This window comes from Macaca mulatta, chromosome 10 (assembly GCF_049350105.2).
Source record: "Macaca mulatta isolate MMU2019108-1 chromosome 10, T2T-MMU8v2.0, whole genome shotgun sequence".
Lineage (NCBI taxonomy): Eukaryota > Metazoa > Chordata > Mammalia > Primates > Cercopithecidae > Macaca > Macaca mulatta.
In genome coordinates, this window is record NC_133415.1 from 66,135,036 (window position 1) to 66,161,736 (window position 26,701).

Below are 26,701 nucleotides of genomic sequence, written 5' to 3' on the forward strand. Positions count from 1 at the left end.
ACTGCACTCCAGCCTGGGTGACAGAGAGAAACTTCGCCTCAAAAGAAAAAAACGAGGCCATGGTGAACATTCCTATAGATACACCTTTGGTGGGGAGGGCAGTCCTGGGTTTCCTGTTCCCTCGTTTATAATGGAGGGACTGAAACGTTCAGAAGCCCCAAGCAGTGGGCAGTTAGATGGGGGCATATTTCAACCCCTGGGGTTGAAGCTGTTGTTCCCAAATCTGACTGTGTTTTCACTCTCCGAGGCACGTGTTGAATATCCCAGCCCAAATCTCTGGGGGCCCAGTCACCCTGCTGCCCTCTGCACAGGCCCCAGAGACTGGTTCCCTTTTTTTTTTTTTTTTTTTTTTAATTTTTGTTTGTAGAGATAGGGTCTTGCCATGCTGCCCAGGCTGGCCTTGAACTCCTGGGCTCGTGATCCTCCTGCCTTGGCCTCCCAAAGCACTGGGAATATAGGTGTGAGCCACCGAGCCCAGCTGACTTACGTCTTTAAATTCTTAGCAGACCTACTTGTGCTTTCCTCCTTCGCCTCTGGCCCTGGGTGTCCTCTCTGAGAAGGGACGATGACAGCCCTCTGCTCTGAGGAACTGGCTCAGTTGCCTGTCACTTGGATGATGCCCCATGCTGTAGCTTTGGACATCTCCATTAGCACCGCGTCCCCTGCCTTGCAGCATCTGACATAATGGTAGGTGCCCAACAAGTGTCTTTGCATTGGATGAAAAGTATTGTTGGCTGGGCACGGTGGCTCATGCCTGTAATCCCAGCACTTTGGGAGGCTGAGGTGGGCCGATTACCTGAGGTCAGGAGTTCAAGACCACCTGGCCAACATGGTGAAACATTGTATCTACTAAAAATACAAAAATTAGCCAGGTGTGGTGGTGCATGCCTGTAATCCCAGCTACTTGGGAGGCTGAGACAGGAGAATCGCTTGAACCTGGGAGGCAGAGGTTGTAGCAGTGAGCTGAAATCGTGCCACTGCATTCCAGCCTGGGTAACAAAAGTGAAACTCTGTCTCAAAAAAAAAAAAAAAAAAAAAGAAAAAAGAAAAAAGAAAAAAGAAAAAGAAAAAGAGAAGTACTTTCACATCCTTTTTTCTTTATTTCCCCTCAACATTTTATTATAAACATTTTCAAACACACAGAAAAGTTGAATGCATTTTCCACTGAACACTCATATATGCACCCCCTGGATGGCATTTTACTATATCTCTTCATCACACAGCTCTCCATCTACCTGTCACTTCATCTTACTGTTTTCTACCTTTCAACAGGAGCCGCAAACCTCAGTACGCTTCACTCCCAAAGGCTTCCACGTGTGTATCAATAAGTAGTATTCAGGAATGCCTTGATAGTTCGTTTTAGGTAAAATTTACATAGAGTGAAATGTTCCAATCTTAAATGCACCATTTGCTGGATTGTGACAAATGCAGACATTTGTTAAATCAGACTCCTCCCAAGGGAAAGATGTTCCCATCCCCCAGAAGGTTTCTTCATGTCCCTTGCCAGTCAGGCCACCCCCACACTGCCCCCAGCGGCAACCCCTGTTCAGGTTTTTATTTCATTGCAGATGAGTGTTTCCTGTTCTAAAACTTCCTAGAAGTGATTCGTACTGCAGGTGCCCTTCTGAGTTCTGGCTTCTTTCCCTCCCTGTAGCGATTCTGAAATCTGTCCTCGTTGCTGTGGGTTTCAGTAGCTTATCCCCTGCTGTTGCTGAGCGGGGTCCCCCTGAGTGCATGTACCTACCATGGGGTGTTCATCCCTGCCACTCTGTATCACTCAGCACACATTAAAACACCCTTATATACTATCTCTCACTCGACTCAATTTGCCTGAGGTCCCACTGCCAATTCAAGGGCAGTCAGGATTTGTCTCTATGTTTCTAGGCGGGGAACCCATCCAAAGGTCACCAGTGGAGACCTGCCCCATCTCACTGGCCCTCCAGTGGCCTCTTCTCCCTCCGCCCCCAGCCCCAGCCAGCACTGCAGGGCTTCCTGATGGTGGTGGGTATGTTGGCTGCCTCGGCTTCCTCTCCTCGTGTTCCCCCTTCAATTCACTGCAGGCTGGCTTTGGCTTCCCCTTCCCGTCTTACCAGTCCTCCTAGTAACATCCAACGCGGTCATCCCATCCCCCTCCTCACAGAAACCTCCCATCTGTTGCCCTCTGTGCCCACCCGCCTGCCTCCACGGCTGCTGCGACTCAGTTTCCTTGGCTGTCTCTCCTCTCGGTGACCTTCAGCGTTGAGGGAGTCTTCAAGGCCTAGTTCTGGACAGTTGTCTCTGCTCTCTGAACTCTCACTTCCTACAAGGTTGCATCCAGAACCGTGGCTTTAAATTCCACCCAGTGCTGGTAATGCCACAGCCAGACCTTCCCTTAATTCCGGAGGCTCCAGGCTTGCATCACCGTAATCTCCACTTCGGGCTCAAATAATCCTCCCAAATTGAACAGCACCAGAAATGTAAGCCTTGGTTCCCCTCTCTAATCTGATCCTTCCCTGCCCTCCCATCCCCAGTAAGTGGTCCCAGAGGTAGCTCAAGCCTGAAGCCTGGGGATTGTTCTTGATTTCTCCCATGTCCTTGTCTCCTACATTCAACTTATTACCAATCCACAGAGCATCCATCTCCAAATCACATGTTTTTTTTTTTTAAACCATATAATGGAGGTATGATTGACACACAAAAAGCTGTAGGGTTGTTTTTTTGAGACAGAGTCTTGCTCTGTCTCCCAGGCTGGAGTGCAGTGGTGTGATCTCGGCTCACTGCAGCCTCCGCCTCCCAGGTTCAAGTGATTCTCATACCTCAGCTTCCGGAGTAGCTGGGATTACAGGCATGAGCCACCATGCCTGGCTAATATTTGCATTTTTAGTAGAGAGGGGGTTTTACCATGTTGCCCAGGTGGTCTCAAACTCCTGACCTCAAGTGATCCACCCACCTTGGCCTCCCAAAGTGCTGGGATTACAGGCATGAGCCACCACGCCTGGCCTGCAGATATTTAATGTATACAATTTGATGTGATGGAGATATGTACACACCTGCGAGAACATCCATCAAGGCCATAAACTTATCCATCACTGTAAGTGTCCCTCCGTCTCCTCTGTTTCTTTTTCATTTCTTTATGTGGTAAGAGGACTAAACATGAGATCTACTCTCTTAGTAAATTTGTAAGTGTACAGTACAGTATTGTTCATCACAGGCCCTAGTTGTACAGTAGATCTCCAGAATGTGTTCATCCTGCGTAACTGAGACATTGTACCCTTTGACCAACATCACCCTGTTTCCCCCTCTTCCCAGTCCCTGGCAACCATCATTCTACTTTCTGCTTCTGTGAGTTTGGCTGTTTTCCGTTCCATGTATAAGAGAGAAGGTGAAGTATTTGATTTTCTCTCTCTGAGTTACTTCAGTATCTCATCATGTCCTCCAGGTCCATCCATGTTGTCACAAATGGCAGGATTGATCCCTCCCTCCCTTCCTTCTTTCCCTCCTTTCTTTTTTCGTTCTCTTTTTTAGAGACAGGGTCTTGCTCTGTTGCCCAGGCTGGAATGCAATGGTACCGTCATAGCTCAGTGCATGCAGCCTCGAGCACCTGGGCTCAAGTGATCCACCTGCCTCATCCTCCTGAGCAGCTGAAACTACAGGCATGTACCATGATACCCGGCTAATTTTTAAATCTTTTGTAGAGACACGATCTTGCTTTGTTGCCCAGGCTGTTCTCAAACTTCTGGCTTCAAGTGATTGATTCTCCTGCCTTGGCCTCCCGAAGTGCTGGGATTGAAGGTGTGACCAACCACCCTGGCCCTGGATTTCTTTCTTTTTAAATGTTGAATAATATTCCATCATAGATGTATACTACAATTTCTTTATCCATTTTTCCGGTGATGGATATTTAGGTTGTTTCCAGATCTTGGCCATTGTGAATAACACTGCAATGAGCCTGGGTGCGCAGATAACATCTCTTCAAGATCCTGATTTCAATTTCTTCAAGTACAGTCTTACACCTGTCCCCTTCTTAACCCCCATTGCCACTGCCCTAGTCCATGGGCCATGCTTAAACTACAAGTATTTCTGGTTTATCTGTAATTCAAATGTAACTGGCTGCCCTGCCTGTGAGGGCCCGCAGCCGGCCAGCACCTCCTGCTCTAACCTTGTTCCCACTAAGGCGTTCCTGTTCCTGCTACCCGGGCCAGGTGGGCTCAGAGTGAGCCAGAACAGCCCCCTGCCCCCCTTCCTTTCCCCCTGCAGCATCTGAGGGGGAAGCAGATCCTTTGCAACCTGCGAGATCTGAGGTGTCTCCACTGCCCAGGCAGAGCTGGGTCTCTGCCCTACTGCTCGGACACAGGCGTTCCACTTGGCTTGCTGTCAAGAGACTGACTCCAGTGCTCTGATTGTAAGGATCGAGGAGACTGACATCTGTGAGGATCCCAGCAGGGGGCCTGGCTCACTCAGGGCCGGGACACGGTAATGGCCCCTTGGTCCTCCTCATGCCTACTTCCCCCTGGACACAGACAGGGGCTGGGCTGGTGAGGAAGCCATTCTCCAGCGGGAGCAGATCTGACAGGACCCGTTTCTCCTCTCCCCTGAGCAGGCTTCTTTGAAAACCACTGTGCGTTTGGCCAGGTACCATGGTTCATGCCTGTAATCTCAGAACTTTGGGAGGCTGAGGCGGGTGGATTGCTTGAGTTCGGGAGTTCCAGATCAGCCTGGGCGATATGGTAAAATCTCATCTTCACAAAAATATGGAAAAAATTAACCTGGCATGGTGGCAAGTGCCTGTAGTGTCAGCTACTCGGGATGCTGAGATGGGAGGATCATCTGAGCCTGGGAGGTTGAGGCTGTGGTAAGCCATGATCATGCCACTGTACTCCAGCCTGGGTAACAGAGTGAGACCCCATATCAAAACAAACGAAAAAAACTCCCAAAACCCCCCCACTGCATTTTAAACCACGCACAGTAGTGAGCAGTCCTGTTTCAGGGTAGTTCTGGGAATTACAAGGACAAAATCTGGCCTTGTGCCTGGTGGAGCAATGTGGGGGTGTGGACGCTTGTGTGTGAACGCCCCTCACCCACGTGGGACAAAGTCCATCCTCCGTGCCAGGCCCTGGGCAAGCCAGCCTGGCTGATCCACCTTGCTCCTCCCCCTCTCTTCTTTGTCTTCCCTGCAAACTCCTGCCAAGTTTGGAAGCAGAAAGAGCTGACGGTTTGGGGTTGCGGAGAGCATTCCTTTCTAGAATAGAAGTCAGCTGGTGGGGAAGAGGATGCCCCTTGCTCTCGGTGCCTCGACTTCCTCATCGGCGTAACGGGGCTAAGGAATTCTGCCTGCTTCTCCCGGAGAGCACATGGGACCCACCAGGCCCTCAGTGCTCAGTAAGAGGGGTGCCTTCTGTCCTTGCGAGTGACCCTCCTTTGAGACCCAGCGCCCGACCGCCCAACAACTCGGAGCTGTTTCCCCCTTGCTCGTAGCACTTTCTGGCCTCTTCCCTTGCCGTCTTCAGCGTGTGGCATGGTGGCCCTTTCTCTTTGCGTTTTTTTTCTGGCACTAGAATCTGAGCTCCTTGATCTTCAGGGATTGTGGTTTCCCCACACAGTGCCTGGTATACAGATAGTGCTCAATAAATGCTCACCATGGCAGAATTTAACTGTCTTTGAGGTATCCAGAATATAGAGATGGGTTCCTCCAGCCTCCTACTCCCTCAGGCCTATTCTAAAATAAAACCTTAATTCCTGTCCCTGAAGGCAGGTCCTCCTTCAGCCAACTAGGTGCCTACTAGGTATACCGTGCAAGGTGCTGGGGATGCTGCTGTCACCAACACACCCTGTCCTGGCCCACATGGGGCTGCCACCCCCGCCCCCAATGCTCTCCCGGGAGCCTGAATCCTAGCGACCCCTTCAGAGCCACCCCTCTGGCTTCCAAGCACCTGCGCTACCCACTCCCACCCTCCCTGGAAGCGATGGCGCAGCCTGGGAGCCAGCTGCCCTGGGGGGCTCAGACCTGTGGGTCAGATCATCCATGTGTCAGGGAAGGAAGGGGAAGCCAGGTCTCCTTAGGAAGAGTAAGATTCCAAGTCCTAATTCATCCTTTTTATACCTAAGGTGGACCAGCCCTGATTTTATGCCAGGCCCTTTACTTGTACTATTTTATTTAATCCTCACGATAACCCTATGAAGTAGGTACTGTTAATATCATCCCCATTTTACAGATGGAGAAACTGAGGACCAGAGAGATTAAGCAACTTGCCCAAAGTCACACAGCCAGCAAGCAGTGCACAAGGGATTTGAACCCAGACCCTTCTGATGCCAGAGCGAATGCCCTTGAACCTCTAGGCTACACTGCCTGAGGACTGTGGGGCTCTAAAGGGATAAGGAAGGAAGCTTGGAGGGACTGAGTGCTGGGGGAGTGAGTGGGGTGTGTGTATGTGTGTGTGTGTGGGTGGGGCTGTGCAGGGAAGCGGTTGCTACAGAGGTGCAGGGGAGGGGGGTGCTGGGGAGGTGGGGGAGGTAGAGAGATGAGCCCCAGAAGCGGTCAGCTGTGCTGACAATGGATGGGGCAGGAGAAGAGAAAGCCCAGGCAAGGGAGGTGAAGCTCTGTGAGTGACTACACCAAGCTCTCCCTCCTGCCCAGGGCACAGTGCCAGGCCTCACTTTTGAAGTTAACGAGAAGCAGATGGAGGAGTGGGTTGGGCTAGAGGCGGAGACTGCCTGTGCTACGTGGCACCCCTCGGCAAGCCTGGAGCTTCTGTGAGCGGCCAAGAGTGAGGCAGGGCCTTGCGGCTGGACTATGGGTCTCCCTCAGGGTTTACTACAACTTGGACTTGCCAGTGCAAGAGGGTGGATCTTGTTCAAAGATGGGTTCAAACATTAGCAGCCTCAGTGAACGATGCAGCCTGGGCTCCATGGAGTTGCTGCCACCCATAAGAGGGTATCCCTCCTGCCATGGGCAGTAGATGCATAATCAACGCTTTAGTTACGTCACATAACGGCTCTGTAAACAGGATCTGGAATCAGCCATGGGCTTGAACCTCAGTCCCACTATTACTAGCTCAGGAGAGGGCTTGACCCCCCTCCCCCAACTTTTTCAGTAACAGGGTCTTGCTCTGTCATCCAACCTGGAGTGCAGTGGCATGATCATAGCTCACTGCAGCCTTGAACTCCTGGGCTCAGGCGATATTCCAGCTTCAGCCTCTGGAGTAGCTGGGATTATAGGCGTGTGCCACCACACCTGGCTAATTTTTTAATTTTTTGTAGAAATGAAGTTTCACTTTTTGCCTAGGCTGGTCTTGAACTTCTGGGCCCACGTGATCCTCCCACCGTGGTCTCCCAAAGTGCTGGGATTACAGGCATGAGCTACTGTGCTTGGCCAGGGCTTTAACCACTTTAAGCTTCAGTTTTCGTCTCTGAGGCTTCCAACTCAGGCAGCTCTGAGCCAGCTCTGAACCAGTCACCACTTGCTGCCTCTTAAAGGTTCAGAACTCAACACAGTGCCTGGCACATAGTAAGTGCTGAGTAAAAGCCAACATTGACATTTAATTCACAAACAGGTGGAGGATGCAGCAGAGTGTCCTGGGTCTTCCTGAAAGAAGTGAAGTGATGGCATTTTGTACTTTTCATCATTCATTCATTCAGTCTTCATTCAACTCTCCTACCAACCTGGCCTAAAATGCAGGCAGAGTCGGTGAGGCGGAAGGAGATGGCTCTGGGTTCGTCATACTCCGCGAAGCCTGTTGGAGGGAAAGAAGCAGAGAGCCCTTCAAGTGAACTGGAGGGAGATGGGTTCCTATTAGGAAACCCTGGATTCAGGGAACCGATTACCAGAGGAGCCTCACAGCAGCCTCCTGGGAACGGAAGGTTACCAGGCAACCTGGCGCTGGGTCACTTCTCTGCCGGCCTGTGCTAATCTCCCTGCGGACTGACTATGCCCCTGAGACTCTTCTGCTCCCCCAAACTCAGCATGCAACAGACTATGGGTTGCCTTGGTAACAACCAGGGCTCCATTTTTATATGTTCTTACTATTTCCGGGTCAATACCACTCCTGGGTCAATACCACCTGACTGTGATTGGATCTTTCTGAGTTCACATTCTGTCCCCCTCTCATAAGTAGGGCCCTTTCTGTCTCAAACCTGATTGTTTGCTTCTTCCTCCTCAGCAAGAAGGGGGATCACACTCCCAAAAAATGTAAGGTCACTAGGAAGGCACCCAAAATTGTCTACTATGAACAGAACAAAAGGCCAGCTACTCCCAGCAGCCTTTTCAGATAACTATCTTCACACCGTTTACACCATCTTTATTTATCCTCTTACCTCTCTTTCTCCAGGTCGGTTAAGAAGCTGAGAGCCACAGTAAAAAGCCAAAGGATGTCCCAATTTACATTTCCAACCTTGTCACCTGCAGTTTCCTGCACAAACCCACTTTTCTGGGCAGACAGGTGCACCCTGCCAGCAGAACACGTCTGGTTCCTTCCTCCCACCAAACTTCCGCCCACACTCGCCTCTGTAGCCAGATGTGCTCCTCTTCATATCTTTTTTTTTTTTCTTGAGAAAGTTTCTTGCTCTGTTGCTCAGGCTGGATTACAGTGGCATGATCATGGCTCACTGCCACCTTGACCTCCTGGGCTCAGGCGATCCTCCCACTTCAGTCTCTGGAGTAGCTGGGACCACAGGAGCACACCACCATGCCCAACTAATTGAATTTTTTTTTTTTTTTTTTTTTGATAGAGATGAGCTCTCACCATGTTTCCCAGACTGGTCTAGAATGCCTAGGCTCAAGCGATCCTCCCTCCTCAGCCTCCCAAAGTGGTGGTATTACAGGCGTGAGCCATTGTACCCAGCCTCCAAATCTTCACCAGCCCTCAAAATTAAGCTCAACTTCTGTCTCCTCCAAGAATTTTACACAGGATTCCAATCTGGAGGGATCAGTTTCCTACAAGTGTAGACTTTATTGACTCTTCCACCATTTGGTCTCCTATGTTACCATCAGGAAAAATTAATGAAAGACTTTCAAATGGACGAAAAAAGAGTAAATGCCACTGAATGTCCAACCTAGAGCACTCTTCCAGTTTATCACTGCCTTCCATTGCCTTTGAGCCATGTTACAACTCTGTAAGTCAGAGAGAACTGATAATAGTGCAAATGATTTGAGTTCATAGAAATGCAAATTCCTTGTGTCCCGTGGAGTGTACGCGATGGTTGCCCTGTGGATAAACTTCCTCTGCAAGTTCATTTCAGCCTCCTGTTGACTTACACGTGTGTGGTTTTTGGACTTCTCCTTTTAACCAGTTAGAACATCTTAACTACTTCCCATTAATTAATTAGTTAAATAAAATTTTTATATTTTAATAAGAGTCATAATTTTGTCTTTTTCCCAAAAATTATTCTTTAATGTTATTTAACTCTTGAATTAGAAAAGATAATGGCTTGGCACCCTGTATCCATCAGTGTTTTGGGGAGTAGGTAATAGAAAGGCGAAAGGGGCTGCCAAAAATAACTGTCTACCCGTCTTTCCTTGACAACTAAATTGTGCACCCTGGGCGGGGCGCAGTGGCTCACACCTGTTATCCCAGCACTTTGGGAGGCCATGGTGGGAGGATCGCTTGAGCCCAGTAGTTCAAGACCAGCCTGGACTCTGTCTCTACAAAAAAAATAATAATACTTAAGAAATTAGCCAGCTGTGGTGGTGCACACCTGTATTCCCACTTACTCGGGAGGCTGAGGTGGGAGGATTAGTTGAACTCAGGAGTTTGAGGCTGCGGTGAGCTACGATTGCACCCCCGCACTCCAGCCTGGGCGACAGAGCAAGACCGTTTTGCTAAATTTTTTTAAATTGTGAGTTGTGTGAGTGCTATATCTAGAAAGTTCACATATTCCTTTTTTTTTTTTTTTTTTTTAACATAATGAGGGATTACTAAGGGGGCTAGTGTACTAGACTCTGTGGAATTATTATAAAGGAGGTCCAGGGAAAATACGAAATCAGAGAATGTCGGAGCTGGATGAGGTCAGAGAAGCCACCCTGAGCAAGTCTCTCATTTTTCTCCTGAGGACACCGGGCTGCCTGAGCTGGGGGGGTCTGTGTGGCCCGTCAGAAGGTAGGATTTGGGGATTCTCTGACAACTGTTCATGAGATGGGGCACGCTCACTTACCCCAAATCTGGTTATGGTAACGAGTTGGGGGGAACGGCCACCAGCTAATTGGAAACAGATCCTCCTGAGGCGCACTGGGCTTCCGGGCTGTTTCCCAGCCTCCTTGGCAGCGGACTCCTCTTCCGAGGTATGTTTTGCTGACGTGGCTGGCCGCGGGAAGCTGGGAGGCACAATTTTCTGAAGATCCGTTTGCAAAATTGAAACCCTGCCTTTGAGAACCCTTCACAGTTCACAGCTGTGAGGAGATGGGAGCACGAGGCCAGGGGCAGCCTTCCAGCAGCTCTGAGACTCACCAGTGTAACCCAGGATGCCCTCAGCTTGGTCCGGGGCTTCAGCAGTCATGCCTCCAGCGTGTGTCCCTAAGGGGTCCTTTTGGGGAGAACACTCCGTCTTCTCTTTGCTGGGGCTGTTGACCTCTCTTCTCCCTCTTGGTTTCCTCCACTTCCGCTCCCATACCTGGTTTCTGGAAGGCCGGGTGCAGCTGCAACTATGGGGCTTCCATTCACTCGCCCACCTTGGGGAGACAAGGGTCCCCCACACGGCTGTGGCCACAGGCCGGTCTGGGGTGGGGTGGAGGGCTTTCTGGCAAACAGGCTGCGTGGTCTTCTGCCTGAGGAAGGCAAGAGCAGGAAGCCAGGCGTCCAGCTCTCCACTCACCATTATGGTAACTCTCCCAACTCCAGAGGGACCCAGTCTGTCCCATTGTGGCCACCCACCCCGCCCACAATAACCTGTCTGGAAACAGAAGAGGAAAGGAGGAACGGTGCAGGATGGGATCGACACTATCGATTTCTGATTTATGTTGACTGCTGCATTCTACTTAATCTTCATCACCATCACTGCACTGCGAGGTAGGGATTATTACCCATCTTACAGATGGTGAAACTGAGGCTGAGAGAGCCCGAAGGCAGTGAGCTCAGTCCTGCCAGCTCCAAAACCCACAGTCTCCCTATGATACCAGGCTGAATCCTCTCCTTCACAGCCCTCACCAGTTCTTCAGTTCTGTTAATCAGGAAACACCCAAAGTGTCATGGACTGATTAGCAAGAGAGACAAGAAAGGGGGAGACAAGATTTTTCCATTTTGTCTTGTTTTGAAAACTCTTGCACACTTTTGCTTTCCTATTTGAAATGGTCTTGGGTGTGGGTTTAGGAAGCAGCTCCAGATTCCTAAGTGGGGACTTTTCTTTGCACTTTTTTGCAGAGGTTTTCAGCTGGATGGGTGGAAATTGCCGTTTTCTTTCCTCACTCAGGAAAGTGGAGGGAGCTGAGTGAGGACCTCAGCACAGCTGCTGGGCCAGCTGGGGCTTTTTGCTCCTTAGCATTTGATGGTTGGCCCAGGAGTCTACCAGCTATGCCATGGGCACAGCTCTCCCCAATCAGGGGTGGCCGTGTGGTGGGGGAAGGTGTGCATACCCCCAAGTAACACCCACCACTGTCACTCCACTGCTTATTGAGCCACTCAAGCCTCAATTTCTCCATCTGTTAAATGGGAGTAATGATAGAACCCACTTCCTGGGGTGGTTGTGAAGATTAAGATGGGTTTATGCATGTGACTGTCAAAACCACTATCACAATTGGATACTCACCAAAGTTCTCCCCTCCCCAGATCTCTGGAATGAGACATTCTATTTTCAAGAAAGACTCACACGGTCTTTCATGTTGTGGGGTGCTCCCAACTATTTTACTTTAAACAACCAAGTGCTGTTTAGGCGAGACGTTATCTGAAACAACCTTGATCGGTGGTTTTTTTTGGCTATTTGCTAAGGTTATCTTGAAGGAATTGCTAAAAAGGAAGCTAGGAAATGTAACCCAGATTTGGAACAAATTTCCAAGGGTGTGGCATCACAGTGTTGCACTGTGAGAGTGAGCGAGTCTTTTAAGGACACTTAAGAAAGCCATACCATCCGTGGTTACATTATGGAGAGCACGCATTGGCACCTCCGAGATGAATGGAACAGCCAGCTGCCCTAATGTTATGCAAATAGGTGCTCAAGGCTTGGGATAAAAATTTCAGTGAAAGCATCCTACAGATTCCAAAAATGCTGTATCGCCAAGAACCCAGAGGGAAGGAAAGAAGATGTGCTTGGGAAATTAAGATGATTCAAAAGGTGGCTTTGATGATGACAAAGATCATGACAGCAATGACGAATTGGAAGAGCTGGAATAAAACTGAGTCATGGAATGAGAGCAGAGATAGCAACTTTCCTAAATTAATATATCATTAACATATAATATGTGATTATAAGCATGTAGGATACATTAAATGTTATAAATAGATATTTAACTATTTTATCTGCTTATAAAAAGATTGTATATTCAATTAGGTCACAAATCCCCTGGGTCGTTTGAGTGGTGAAGTGGGCAATGATCATATGGGGTTGTGTCCTATTTGGGTGCTGTAGGGATGCGGCTGGTGCCTTTGCAGAAGGCCTGACTTGTGGCTCTTTTGCCCCAGGGCTCCGTTCTTCGGGCTGCCTGTAGTGGAGATGGCTGGAAGTGCCCGGGAATTAACACAGCCTAGGAACAGCCCTCAACCAATGGCTGATGGGATCTGGGGCATAAATTCCCCAGTGCCCTCATCCCTGGATGACATGATGCTGAAGTGTGCATGCTGCACTGACTCCCAGAGTCCCCAGGGGGACTGAGCTCCAGCGGCCCCAGCCGTAACTTGCTTCCCTGGCTGTCTTCCATTCTCTGTCTTTCTTCCTTATGCTTCCAGGATTCTCTCCAAAGAAAGTCAACGGACTCAAATCCTTGTCTCAGAGTTCACTTTTGGGGAATTCCAACCTACAAGCACGTATGATAAAGGACAGCGATTGTTATGATCACTCTTGTTTTGATAAAGATCAGGAAAATGAAGCGACTGCTTCATATTCTCTGTCCGCAGAGCTTGTGGGAGTCAGGCTAGGAGAATCTTTGAGATCTGGTCAGGAGGGGGAATGTCTGACTGTATATTCATCTCAAAGCAATCTCAAAGTGATATTCTCTCTCCCTCTCGCTCTCATTCAATTATATGCTTGAGCAGCTAAGCCAAAAATCGGTCCATCCAGAGCAATTAAAAGCTTCCTTTGCCAGACCTTGGGGATTTCTCTCTGATCAATGAGAAAAACACTGCAGCTGGAAAACAGCTGAAACCAAGAACAGGGCAGTCAGGTCTTAGCTGTTCAGATGGGCTAAAACACCACTAAAATTTGTTTTTAAAAGATCCTTTTATATTTTCAATATGGGATGGTGGGAGGAGGGATGTTATATAAATGGTCAGAAATCTCGTAGTTTTCCAGTCCTTTTGCCTCCAAACTGGACTTTATTTGTGAAAATTTCTGTGGGGCCCCACATACCAGCTCATGAGCTACAGTAAGGTAGTTGTTATTAGAATTATGCTTAATAATAAAATAATAGCAGGAATCACGTAACACGTAGTTACAATGTGCTGGTCTCTGTGCTAAGAACTTCACTTGCATTCAGCTGACTGATACTATAGACTGGTCACTGTTATTATCTCTGTCTTACAGATGCAGCTACTCAGGTTCAGAGAAGTTAAGTAACTTGTCTGAGATCACACAGCCAGGAAGTCAAAGAACGGGGTTACAATCGCAAGCAGTTTGACTTTAAAGCCTGGATTCTTTGGTACCTGACTTTTTCTAACCTGGTGGAAGGGATGTCTTGGCTGACTTCATTGCCCAAGGCTGGACTCACCCCGAGCTGCCTTCCTTAAGGAGTTGAAACAAGGTGGGTTTTAGTTCTCATGCTATTTCTCCCTGCCACTCTCACTTATATAGATGTCAGAGAGTTTTGTCAACTGGGTTTCCCCGGGTCTTAGCTGCCTGTAGCTGCAGAAGGTGGCACAGCCTAATGGGGGTGGACATTTCCTGGGCCTGTGGTATGCAGCTGCAGATGCAATCCTCCAGCCCCTAGGAGGCACCTCTGTGTGCAGCCACTGCGGTGTCTGGGAACAGCGGAGTGATCGCTTATCTAAATACAGGATAAATGCAGAAAATACATGATGCTAGTCATGTGCCATCTTAGGTGACCCCCTTTCAAGAAGCGGGCACCAGGAGACTTGGGGTGTCCATGGAGCCAGAGTGTGGATAAACAACAAGGAAAGTCTCCCAGGACATGTTGGGATGCTACAGGGAATACAGCTGTCCCAGCTTCTCCTAGCCATTGTTCACTCTGTGACTGGGGCCACATCACCCCTCTGCTCCACCTCCTTCTCTGTGAAATGGGCAGGTGTTGGCCAGGTGCGGTGGCTCATGCCTGTAATCCTAGCACTTTGGGAGGCCAAAGTGGACGGATCACAAGGTCAGGAGATTGAGACCATCCTGGCTAACACGGTGAAACCCCGTCTCTACTAAAAATACAAAAAAATAGCTGGGCGTGGTGGCGGGCACCACCATGCCCAGCGACAGATTACATGTATCCTAACACAAATACAGGATAGGAGACAATTGTTTCCTGATTTGTACTTATCTGTTTTGCTTTCAGGGAGTACAGCTTGTTGTGCAACCTCGATTTATCCCCATTGCTAAAGGCAGGGAAGAGGGGGCTGAATCCCAGGGGCCTCGGAGGTCCATCTTCAGGAGCAGTCAGCTGCCTGCAGTAACAGGGTGATGATAGAGTAGTCCCAGCTACTCGGGATGCTGAGACAGGAGAATGGCGTGAACCCAGGAGGTGGAGCTTGCAGTGAGCCAAGACCATGCCACTGCACTGTACTCCAGCCTGGGTGACAGAGCAAGACTGTCTCAAAAAAAAAAAAAAAAAAAGAAGAAAAAAGAAATGGGCACATGTTTTAGGGGAGACCGAAAGGCCTCTCTCTATGCTCAGGAATCTGTGGGCAACGTTTCCTGCAGGAGACATTCTCCCCCTACCCTTGGCTCCATGCAGCGTCTGCTCTCTCTGTGTCCTTAGTCCTTTGGCCCAGAGCATGGCCCGTCTGTGGGTCTGTGTCTCCCTGAGGATCCAACTGGGCGATAGGTCCCTGAGGTTAGTGAGTGGGGACTTCTTTGTGTTTAGATTTTCACAGAGTAAATATAGCACAGTGGTTCCCAACTAGGGATGTTTTTGCTCCCCATAGGACATCTGGAAGTGTCTGGAGACATTTTGGGTTGTCGAAACAGGGAAGAGAGTGCCACTGGCATCTGGGGAGGGAGAGGCCAGGATGCTGCTGAACATCCTGCAATGCATAGGATGGTCCCTGCAGGAAAGAATGGACTGGGCCACCATGCGCTGGTGCCAAGTGGGGACACTCGTCTAGAGGAAGACTAGGTGGATTCAGGACTGTGGGTCCCAGGTACTGTGGCAGGCCCTTGCTTTTCCTCCTCTTTAAATTCCTTCCCCCAGCAATCAAGAGAAGACCACCAAATAATTATGGCTCAGTCAGGTCACAGTTATTTTTTTGCTAAAAATAAGTAATACATGCACTTCGTAGGAGACTCTACAAAATGCCCTTCCTCACAAGGGCCCACGGGGAAAACCAATGATTTTGCCTACCCCTGCACACTGGCCCCCTAGTCCCAGCAATGGGGGTGTTCACTGTGAGCACATTTCTTGTGTATCCTTCTAGAGTTTCTCAATCTCAGTACGAATGACACTTTGGACCAGAGAAGTCTTTGCTATATTGCAGGGGCTGTCCTGTGTATTGCAGGATGCTTTGTAGCATCCCCGGTCTCTCCCCAGTCGATTTTAGTAGCACCTTCCTAGTTGTGACAGCTAAAAATGCCTCCACACATTGACAAACGTTCCCTGGCAGCCCTGGTTAAGAACCACTGTTCTAGAGACATCCTTTGCATATTCATGCATGTATGTATTTATGAAAATATATGGTGCTTGGCACATCATAGGTGCTCAAGACATATTTTTAAGATAACTCGAGAATAAGACAATAAAACAGGTCTTACTTTAAATGCTCCAGAGGTACAGATTACATGTGTCCCCTTTTTTTTTTTTTTTTGTAGTTTTGCTCTTGTTGCCCAGGCTGGAGTGCAATGGCGTGATCTCGGCTCACCGCAACCTCCGCCTCCTGGGTTCAAGCAATTCTCCTGCCTCAGTTTCCTGAGTAGCTGGGATTACAGGCATGTGCCATCACACCCGGCTAATTTTGTATTTTTAGCAGACAGGGTTTCTCCATGTTGGTAAGGCTGGTCTCGAACTTCCGACCCTCAGGTGATCCGCCCGCCTTGGCCTCCTAACGTGCTGGGATTATAGGCATGAGCCACCATGTCCAGCCACAGATTACATGTATCCTAACACAAATACAGGATAGGAAACAATTCTTTCCTGATTTGTACTAATCTGTTTTGCTTTCAGGGAGCACAGCTTGTTGTGCAACCTCAATTTATCCCCATTGCTAAAGGCAGGGATGAGGGGGCTGAATCCCAGGGGCCTCGGAGGTCCATCTTCAGAAGCGGTCAGCTGCCTGCAGTAGCAGGGTGATGATAGTCCTTACACATGGGGTCTCCGTCTCTCCCCGCACCCTGCCCGCCTGGGCTGATAGAGTGTGAGAGGCATCAGGTATGTGCCTCCTACACCCCGGCAGGCCCTCCCACCTGGCATGTCCTACTCTACTGACATCTGGCTTTTGTTCCAGGCTATGGCCTTGGTTCCGGAAAGAGTGCCCTTTCTAAGAAGGTGGGGGCACTAGTCCAGCTTGGGCAATCGGCCCAAAGTCCATTTTGTGTAATTCTTGGCAGCATGCCCGGTTTCTTCCTGGAGCACAGCTGGGCCTGGGATGGTCCCTGGATTTTCCATGTTTCTGGAGTGGGGTGGGTGGGGAGCTGGGAGCTGGGCAGGTGACCTGTGCAGACACTGTTAAGGCCTGCTCAGGAGGTGCTGTACCCAGGGCCTGTTTGTTGATCCCCGCTGGGCCCAGGCAGGTGTATGGTGGTGGGGGGCAGTGAAGCTAGTCTTCCCAGGGAGCGCACAGCAAGAGTGGGGAGTGGGGCCTTGGGGAGCCCTAGAGAGCAAGGCAGGTTGTGGCCATTGTGAGTGCTGTGGCCCGGATGTGATTTGCTAGGAGCTCAGGTAGGGCTAGGGACTGGGGCTGGAGGCCTCAGTTTCTCTCCACATGGGCATCCCTGTGTGGTGGCTTTAGGATAACTTATTACATGATGGCTCAGGGCTTTGAAGGCTCATGTGCCGAGAGAGAAAAACCTGCAGAAGCTGTGTGGCCTTGTCCAACCGTGAGGATGAGGTTACCTGACATGGTTTGTGGTGGACTTCACCAGTCAAGGAAGTCACAGAGGCCTGCCCAGGTTCGAGATGAAGGGACACTGACTTTACCCCTCGATAGGAGTATGCCAAGGTCAGTGGTACAAGAGCAAGTGGGATGGGAGATACTGTGGTGGCTGTTTTTAGAAAATGCCATCTGCCACAGGCTGTAAGGGGTTCCAGTCCTGGAGAACAGTGAGAACCAGGATCTGCCATCCGCAACCGAGTAGCCCCCAGGGCTCCCCAAAGTTCCCACTGAGTACCTCCCTGTAAGTTTTTCTTGGTAGCTAGGACAAGCCCAAGGTTGGGGCAGGTTCAACAGACCCAGATGTCCTTGAATGTGTGCTCAAGTCTCTCTTCTGTTTCTCCCATATCCCACTGACAGGAGGGCGGGGCACAGCAGGGGAAGGGTACTCAGGGGGAGTTTGCTGGGCTGCATGTTTAGGCCAGCAACTTCTGTCCATCCCAGAATCTCCTTCTCCCACTCCTGGATCTGTCCTCTTCCCTCCCTCCTTCCTTCCCACCTTCCTCACCATCAAATCTGTTCTTGCCACTGCCTCGCGTTCCTTCTTTCTCAGCCTCTCATTGACTGGAAACCTCCACTTCTCTGAGATTCTCTCCCTGTGGTCACCAGTCACCCTCTACTCACCAAGTCCTTCCACACCTCACCTTGTTTGCCCTCTCCATAGTTTGAACAGGACCTGCCTTCCTTCTTGGAACTCTTTCTCGGGGACCCCAGAGTCTCCTCCTACCTCGCAGACTGGCTCCTTCTTTCCCAGGGTGTGTCCTTGGTTCTCGTCTCTCTCATTGAACCCCACGACTTCATCTATTCCCTGTTTGCACTGACTACATAATCTACTCCCTTCTCTCTTGCTTACCTCATGAGCTCCGGATCTCACATTTCTAACACCCACCTTGCTCTCCCTACCTGGCTGCTACCTGGATGTCTCAGGTCCACTAGACCAAAGTTCAATCCAGATTTGCTTCCCATTGTGACCTATTTCTTCGCATGTCACTGAGCATCACCTTCCAGTCTGTCAGGGCAGAAACCTTAGAGCATCTCTAATGGCCCTACTTCTTCCTCTACCGCCTTTTAATTATGGGAAATTCTAGCAAGTCTACTGCCAGAAGATCTTTTCAATACATACATTCATTCATTCGTTTAGTTAGCAAATATTGATTGAGTAGGTACTGTACCCCAGGCACTGTTCTAGTGGCTGGAGATACAGCAGTCAGCCAAACAAACTCCTTCCAGTCTACAAGGGAGAGAAAGACAATAAACAGATAAAGAAGCAAACACGTGGTGTGACATGTGCTGGTAAGCTGTGAGACAGTAAGGCTGGGTGAGGGCTTGAGAGAGGAGGTGGGCGGGTGTTTTATGTCAGTTGGACAGGGAAAGGCTTACTGATCAGGTGACACTTGCATAGAGACCAAGAGGAAACGCAGGTCAGCGAGGCAGACACTGGGTCTTTCTTCTCCATCCCATGGCCACAGCTCCTCATCCTTTCCCCTCCCAACCATAGAAAGTACCTTCAGGCTGGGCGCTGTGGCTCACGCCTTTAATCCCAGCACTTTGGGAGGCTGAGGCAGGCGGATCACCTGAGGTCAGGAGTTCAAAACCAGCATGACCAACATGGCAAAACCCCGTCTCTACTAAAAATATAAAAATTAGTCAGGCGTGGCGGTGTGCACCAGTAATCACAGCTACTCAGGAGGCTGAGGTGGGAGAATCACTTGAACACAGGAGGCAGAGGTTGCAGTGAGCCAAGATCGCACCACTACTCCAGCACTCCAGCCTGGGCAACAGAGCGAGACTCCATCAAAAAAAAAAAAAAAAAAAAAAAAAAAAGAAGAAGAAGAAGAAAGGAAAAGAAAATTAATCACCTTCCCCTTGAACTTTTGGCCTGTAATCTCATCCTTCCTTCCTCATCCCCTTTCTGTGACTCCCTGTCTCCCGTACATTTCAAACTGGCACTCAAGGGCATTCATAACTCTCTCCAAGCCTCTTTTCCAGTGAAGTTTTCCCTCAGCTGACAGAACTTGAAACGGCCCTGTGATCTGCATTCTTGGCTGTTACGACCTGTAGAATCCCCACCACTTGAGTGCAGGTAAAACCTGTGACTTGCTCCTAGCAAGAAGCAAGAATACGGGCTATCACTCTCTTTATATGATAGAAGGTTCAGTCTTAGCACACTTTATAGAGACTCTGCCGGCCTTGAAAAGGCAGCAGCTGTGTTGGGAGCTGCCCATGGAGAGGGCCCATAGCAGGGAACTGTGGTGGCTTCTAGGAGCTGAGGGAAGCTTCCAGTCACCAGCCGGCAGGAAGGTGGGGCTCTCAGTTCTACAGTCACAAGGAGATGAATCCCGCTAAAATACTGAATGAACTCAGGTGCAGATTCCTTCCTGTCCAGGTCCCTGTGACCCCTGGTGCAACCTGGGGAGCCCCTGAGCAGAGGACCTACCCTAGCTGGGTGGACCCCTGGCCCACGGAAGCCGAAATAATAAGTATGTGTTGTGCCGAGCCTCTCGGTTTGTGGTAGACTGTTACACAGCAACAGAAAACGAATCCACTCAGCCTTCGTATCCCCGGCAAACCCTCAGTTTTTTCTTTTTCATGCCCTACTAGGAGCACAAATTCTATGTACACAAATTCTCTAACCCTACACTTTCTCCTGGTAAGATCGGGTTTGTCCTTCAAAGCCCCATTCAAGTGGACCCTTTTCTCCATATTCTAGTGACACCCTGGTCCATCTTCCCCCCACCCACCACCCCTGCAGCCCTGAGGCCCCAGTCCTCACCTCTCTTTAAACATGCACATGGCATTGGTGGCATTTGCATGTCCAGCAGTCCCCCATCTTCCTCATCTCTCTATCTCAGGGTCTAGCTCATTGCCAGACTTCCAGCAAATCAAGCGTTCCGCACTCAGAGTGTGCGCATGTGTGGATGGGGTTCATGGTATCCATTTCCCTAAAATCCAGTTCCCTAAAATTGCTTGGCAATTGCTGCTTAGGAGCATTTTTTTTTTTTTTTCTGAGTCCCTGTCTTTCTTCAGACTCTCAAAGAGGCTTGAGGTCCTGGAAAGATTAAGGCCTATAGAAGCAGGATGTCAATGCACATTTCTTGAATTTAAGAAATTCACAAACTGGGTTGTGGCCCACTAAAAGGATTTTCATTTTCAGCTTTACGGCGAATTGTAGCTTCGCTGGAGGAATCGGAAGCATTCTCGGTGTTTTGCAGGAGAGCTGCTGTTTTGACATCTGCAAAAGCGCAGTCATGTAGGCAGCCCGAGGCTCCAACCAGGGGTGCAGATGGTCCAGCCTGGGGAAAGAGTGGGCAGGGGCAGAGCAGGGGTGCAGGGAAGCCCGGACTATGCTGCAGGAAGAGTGCAGAGTGGGGACGACAGGTGCAGGCGGGGCCCAGGGGGCTGGCTAATCCTGCGATGCTCCTTTAATAGTGCCAGGTGCTAGGATAGCTATTCCCCACTGCCAGCTCCCCTGGGCTCTCAAGGACTGCCTTTGGCAGTGCCAGTGTATTTTTAGCCCTGCAGCAAGTGGAACAAAGTGCTCGGAGAGGTGCTGCTTCCCTCTCGGCTGCAGGCGATGTCTGCACCTGTCTGAGCTGGCGCAAGGCCCCCCTCCAGCCGCAGAGGGGATGTGGGTCCGGCTCCCACCTCCCTCCCAGACCCTCCCTCAGGGTCCTGGGAGAGGGACATCCTCATCTGTTGGAGAGAGGCCAGGTGTGTGTGCCCCCAGTTGTCTGGGGGAGAGCGAGTGGGGTGGCCTTTCCCTAGGAGAGGACCCAGGACAGGGCAGGAGGCTCCCCTGTGGGATCTGGCCTCTGCCAACTGCTCACTCGGAGGAAAAAATGATGCGTCCCAAGACCACCTCCAGTTAGGTGGGCAAGGCAGGGCGCTCTAGGCCAGGGGCCTAGGTGGACAGGTGAGCCCCTGACCACAGCCAGAAAAGCCCCCATCCCTGAAGGCTGCCATGAGGGGAGGCGTGGGTGAGAGTGGCAAGAAGCCACTTCCTGGTGACCCAGTGGTAAACACTCGAGGTCAACCTTGAGCGTTGATCTGCCAAATATTTGCTTGGGCCACTGACCTAGCATACTTCCTGCCTTCGCCTCCTCCCCAGCTGCAACCCGACTGCCCTACCCCTTGATCCTGGAGGGGTAGACATCATTTCCCAGAGAGGCCCTTTCCAGGCACAGTCCCCTCCCATGGGGCGTGGGCTGTGGGTGAGGGTGGATGGGCTGGGGACTGGGGCAGGCATCCTCACAGGCCCTTTGAAGTGGCTACCTCAGTGAAGCTGGTCTGAAGCGGTCAAGGTTCGGTTCACACAGCTGCCCACACGGAACCAAACTCCACAAGGACCAGGTTGCCAGGGCTCCCTCCCCAAGAGTTCCATCACCCAAGCCTGGGAAAAGGAGAGGCCTTGCCTCTCCCAGCAGGCAGGAGAAGGCCGAGGAGTCTCTGACCAGGGCCTGGAGAGGCTCTCTCTTTCTCTTTCATCACATGCACACACACACACACACCCCCTCCTTCCCCTGAGTGCCCACCCTGGGTCGGCCACCATGCTAAGCTCTGCACAGACACTATACCCTGCGTTGTTGTAACCCTCTGTGAGTTACGTTGCTCCATTTTACCGAGTTGGAAACCAGGATTCAGAAAGCTTAGGCAACCTTTCTGAGCTCACACAGTTGCGAGTGGGGAAGCTGGGTGTCAGATCCTGGGCTGCCGGATGGCCTGCAGCACCCAAGGAGGAGAGAGAAGGACAGGAAGATCATGCACCTGTTCTGGGAGATTCTGGTACAAGAGGAGATGTGAGGGCTGGTTGGAGGCAGAGCCGCTGTGCCTGCAAAGCACCGATCATTCACGATCATTTCCCAGAATCGCTTATAGGAAGAGAATTAAACCAACGTGCTTAAGTCATTGTTGTTTGGGATTTTCTGTCACTTGAAGCAAAAGTGGTACTAAATAAAACACCTGTGGTCTAAGCACCTTCCACTAGGCTGGCTGCCTGTTCTCTGAAGGTGCCTCTGCCTGTGCCTGGTTATTCCGCAGGCTGCAGCCTTCCCTCTGGCTGTGGCTATCTCTGTATTTCCTTCAAGGCCCAGCTGAAAAGACCACCTCCTCCATGATGCCTTACATAATTTCTATGCGCCAGAAAGGATGAGTTCCTTTCCCCGCTGCCTCCAGTCTCTCAGTTTATTCCTTGTATTGAAATCATCATGCTTGATTGGCATGTGATAATCTTTCATTGCATATCTGTCTTACTCCTTAGGTTGGAAGAGACAGTATTTTCTTCAGCTTAACGGGGATGGTGTGTGGGTAAACCAGCTCTCCAGGAGAAAATGCACACTGATTTGTAGTGCTGGCCAGTTCCCATGGTGTAAACACTCCCACCATGGTCAGTTTCAAGCTATGATGGTTTAACAACTGTCACAAAATTCCTGAGCATTTAACAGTTGGCTCTCATGAGCCAGTGCTAGCGGGCTCCAGCTTGCTACTGCTTAGAATCTGCCCGCTGCTGAGGCTTAAGACTTGCATTTAGTAGGTGTACAACAGGCTGGTGCCACAAACTCTTACTTGGATGTATTATTTGATTCAACACTTTTTTCCTGAAACCCCTACTTTGTTCCTAGAGGAATTTTGGATGGATATAGGGGAAGATCATTTGCAAACATGGTGACAATCCTTCTCCCTCCCTAAATCTATGCCCCTTTCCAATGTGACTTTGCAGCTTCTGGGGCTGGTTTTCAGTCCTTGAATCAGGGATGGCCTTTTGACTTGACTTAGCCGTTGGAATATGTTGGGAGTAACCTTATGACAGTTCCAAGCCTGGGCCTCAAGAGGCCCTGGGTACTGCTGCTCTTGTCTTGGGAGCCTATTGGTTACCATGGATAAAGCCCAGGCTACTGTGCATAAAGCTCAGGTTATGCTGCTGAGGATGAGAGACCATGTGGAGCAGAGGCATACCATTAGCTGAGCCATCCCAGATCAGACAGGCCCAGCAAACCCAGCAGCTGGCCAAAGACATACGAATGAGCCCAGCTGGGCACAACCCAAATGGCTAATGTGAGGACTCATGAGTTAATAAACAATATTTATTTTAACCACTACATTTGGAGTGGTTTGTTATGCAGCAAAACTGATACACCATCTTTGCGTTCGGAAGTAGCTTAGCTTTTGACTGGAATGTCCACCTCTATCTGAGTGAGATATAGATAGCTTCATGTTCCCTGCTATTCATCAACCAAGACCAAGAGGACCAAGTGTCAGCACCGTTGGCCCTCCCAGCACGTAAGTTCCAGTAGAGTCTTACATCTCTCCCTAAACACAGCCTACAGGAACCCGGAAGATATGGGTGTTCTGGCTCCCTGATTTCAGGAAGAGTTGGACAAGAGGCATGGAGTCTGTGTCTATACACCAGAGTTAAGGTGAGCTCTCCTCGCCTTTGACTTTGCCTGTGCCATGAAGTCACGGGGCTAGAACCGCTCTTTTTCTATTAGTCAATGAAGACTTAACTGCCATTTGTGGGAAATGTCCAGCCAGGAATGGGAAACTCACAAATTCTTCCCTTTTCTGTCTCATAGGATTATTATTATTATTATTATTATTATTATTATTATTTTGACAGGACAAGAGGATCCTAATGTAGCTGGGGTGGGGAAGAGAGAAAGAGCTGTGTCTTAAAGCAAACAATACATTTCTACTTTCAGTTCGAGAGTAAAATCTCACCTGTAATCTGTGAAGGAGTGTGTGAAAAACCGAACAAAACCCAACCTACCCTTCAGGTTTGAACTGTAGAAACTCTGTGGTAGGAAAAAAAAGGCATTCTAGGGAAAAAGAGAGGAAGCAGGCCATGAAACAGATTTGCAGCTGCACGCAGTGGTGGTGTGTGGTTCCCCTCTAACCAGCTGTGTGACCTTAGGCAAATCTCCCGGCCCCACTGGGACTGCGTATCACATGGGGCTGGACTGGAGAGCCCCACTCGCTTCAGGATACAGTATTTTTATGAGGGAGAGCTGGGGAGGCTCCTGACTTTGACCGTTTATCCCTGGAGGTGTGTACAACCACGTGCCATTGACAGACAATGTACCCATTGTATGACAAGGAGGTAGTGGTGCCTTCCCCAGGTTATATTTGGCCTTAGGACCCTGTCAGAACATACACACCCAACATTAGACACTCCGTCACTGAGCAACTCAGTGCCTCTCATTGACAAACGGTGTGATCCTAGGCAGGTGACTCCACTTCTCTGATCTTCCATTTCTTTCTTTCCCTCTCTCTTTTCTTTCCCTCTTTTTTTTCTCTTTTTTTTTTTTTTTTTTTTTTTTTTGAGACGGAGTCTCGCTCTGTCGCCCAGGCTGGAGTGCACTGGCGTGATCTCAGCTCACTGCAAGCTCCGCCTCCTAGGTTCACGCCATTCTCCTGCCTCAGCCTCCCGAGTAGCTGGGACTACAGGCGCCCGCCACCTCGCCCCTCTTTTTTCTCTTTTCTTTTCTTTCTCTCTCTCTCTTAATTTTCTCTCTCTCTCTCTCTCTCTCTCTCGACAAGGTCTCACTCTGTCACCCAGGCTGGAATGCAGTGGCATGATCTTGCATCCTCAACTTCATGGGCTCAAGCAACCCTCCCACCTCAACCTTTGGAGTAGCTGGGACTACAGGCATGCGCCACCGTGCTTGGGTAATTTTTTTATTATTTGTAGAAATAGGGTTTCACCATGTTGCCCAGGCTGGTCTTGAACTCCTGGGCTCAAGAGATCCTCTCGCCTTGGCCTCCCAAAGTGCTGGGATTACAAGTGTGAGCCACCACATTCAGCCTGATCTTCCATTTCTTCCTCTAAAGTGTCCTGTCATGTGAAACTTTTACAATGCTGGATTGTAAGAAATATTGAATGAAAAAACATAGTGATACTCTATGATTCAACACATAGAACATACACAGAAGCTTATTTTTTTCTATTCACTACAGGAAATCATGTTGACCAGAAGGTCTAATTTGGCCTCAAGCAGCCACAGTACACTCAGACCTTCTGGGATTTTTCATTTTTCAGTTTCAGGACATTTTTGTTCAGTTATATGTGGACTGGAACACTCTTTTTTTTTTTTGGCTATAACAATTTTTTCTAGGTTTTATGGAATACCCTTGGTGCTTATCTCAAAGCGTTGTTAAAAGGATTACATGAAATAATCCACCTAAAGCATGAAGGTTAGTGCCTGGACCAATGGATGCTTCATCTACGGCAGTTACTATATATAGTGACTTTCCCACAATGCTGAACGTTTGCTCCTGCAAATGCGGGGATTGATCCCAGCTCTGGCTGGCAGGGCCACTCAAGAACCCAGCCATCCTGGTTCCCCAGACCACAGGTCATCTCCCCACCTAAGGTCATTCTGCCACAGTCTCCTCCTGTTGGGGGCAGGGTGACAAAGCCTTCTCCCTTACCGCTCATGCTTTCCATTTCTATAGGGATCAGAAAAGACACAAAGCTACCAGCTGAGGCAATCTCCTGCCTTCAGGTAGGCACAGGGCCCTTCTCATCCCCATCACACAGTTCAGGCAGTGGAGCCTGTCACTTTCCTGTTTGTTCACAGATCCATCCCTCATCCTTCTCTGTTGTGCTGTGTTGCATGGCCCTGACCTCTGTGGACTACATTTCCCAGGCTCCCCTGCACCCTGGCTTCCTGACAAGTTCAGTCAATGGGAAGCACTGGCAGGGGATTGAGCTTGGTAGGAAGAGAGAAGCCAGGATAATTCTCTCTCCAGCTTTTTCTGCTTCAGGTGATGCCAGCAGTGGCCAAGTCTCTGTAACTTCAGCTCCTAATGATATCCTCTCTTCCTTTGTCCCTCCAGCCCTGGGGAAGAAGCAGTTTCTACTTTCTGGGTTGCTCTACCTTCCCCTGTTTAGGTTTTCAGCTCTTCCGTCACCTTTGCAACTATAGGTGACCCTTGAACAACATGGGTTTGAACTGCACAGGTCCACTTCTACATGGATTTTTTTCAATAAACATTTTTTGGAGATTTGTGGTAATTTAAAAAAGCTTGCAGCATGGCTTAGAAATATCAACAAAACTCAGGAAAAGTTAGGTATGTCATGAATGCATAAAATATATGTAGATATGAGTCTATTTTATCATTTACTACCATAAAATATACATAAATCTATTCTAAAAAGTTAAAATTTATCAAAACTTACACATACCAACACAGACCATTCATGGTGCCTTTCAGTCAAGAGAAATGGAAACAAATGAAGATACAGTATTAAATCATAACTGCATAGAATTAACTATACTGATACCATACTACTGTCATAATTTCATAGCCACCTCTTGTTGCTATTGTGGCAAGCTCCTGTTGCAAGT

The 26,701-nt window shown here is 49.5% G+C and overlaps 2 long non-coding RNA genes across 2 annotated transcripts; one reads left to right on the plus strand and one right to left on the minus strand.

The window, feature by feature from the left end:
- Positions 1-506: 506 nt before the first annotated feature.
- Positions 507-8,961, plus strand: LOC114670441 (uncharacterized). The gene is made up of 2 exons (XR_003720041.2): positions 507-687; positions 8,704-8,961. It is a non-coding gene; the product is annotated as an uncharacterized LOC114670441 (long non-coding RNA).
- On the minus strand, positions 4,956-20,791 carry LOC114670440 (uncharacterized). Its single transcript, XR_013399740.1, has 2 exons — positions 20,131-20,791; positions 4,956-7,709 (listed from the first exon to the last, which is right to left on the minus strand). It is a non-coding gene; the product is annotated as an uncharacterized LOC114670440 (long non-coding RNA).
- Positions 20,792-26,701: the final 5,910 nt, after the last annotated feature.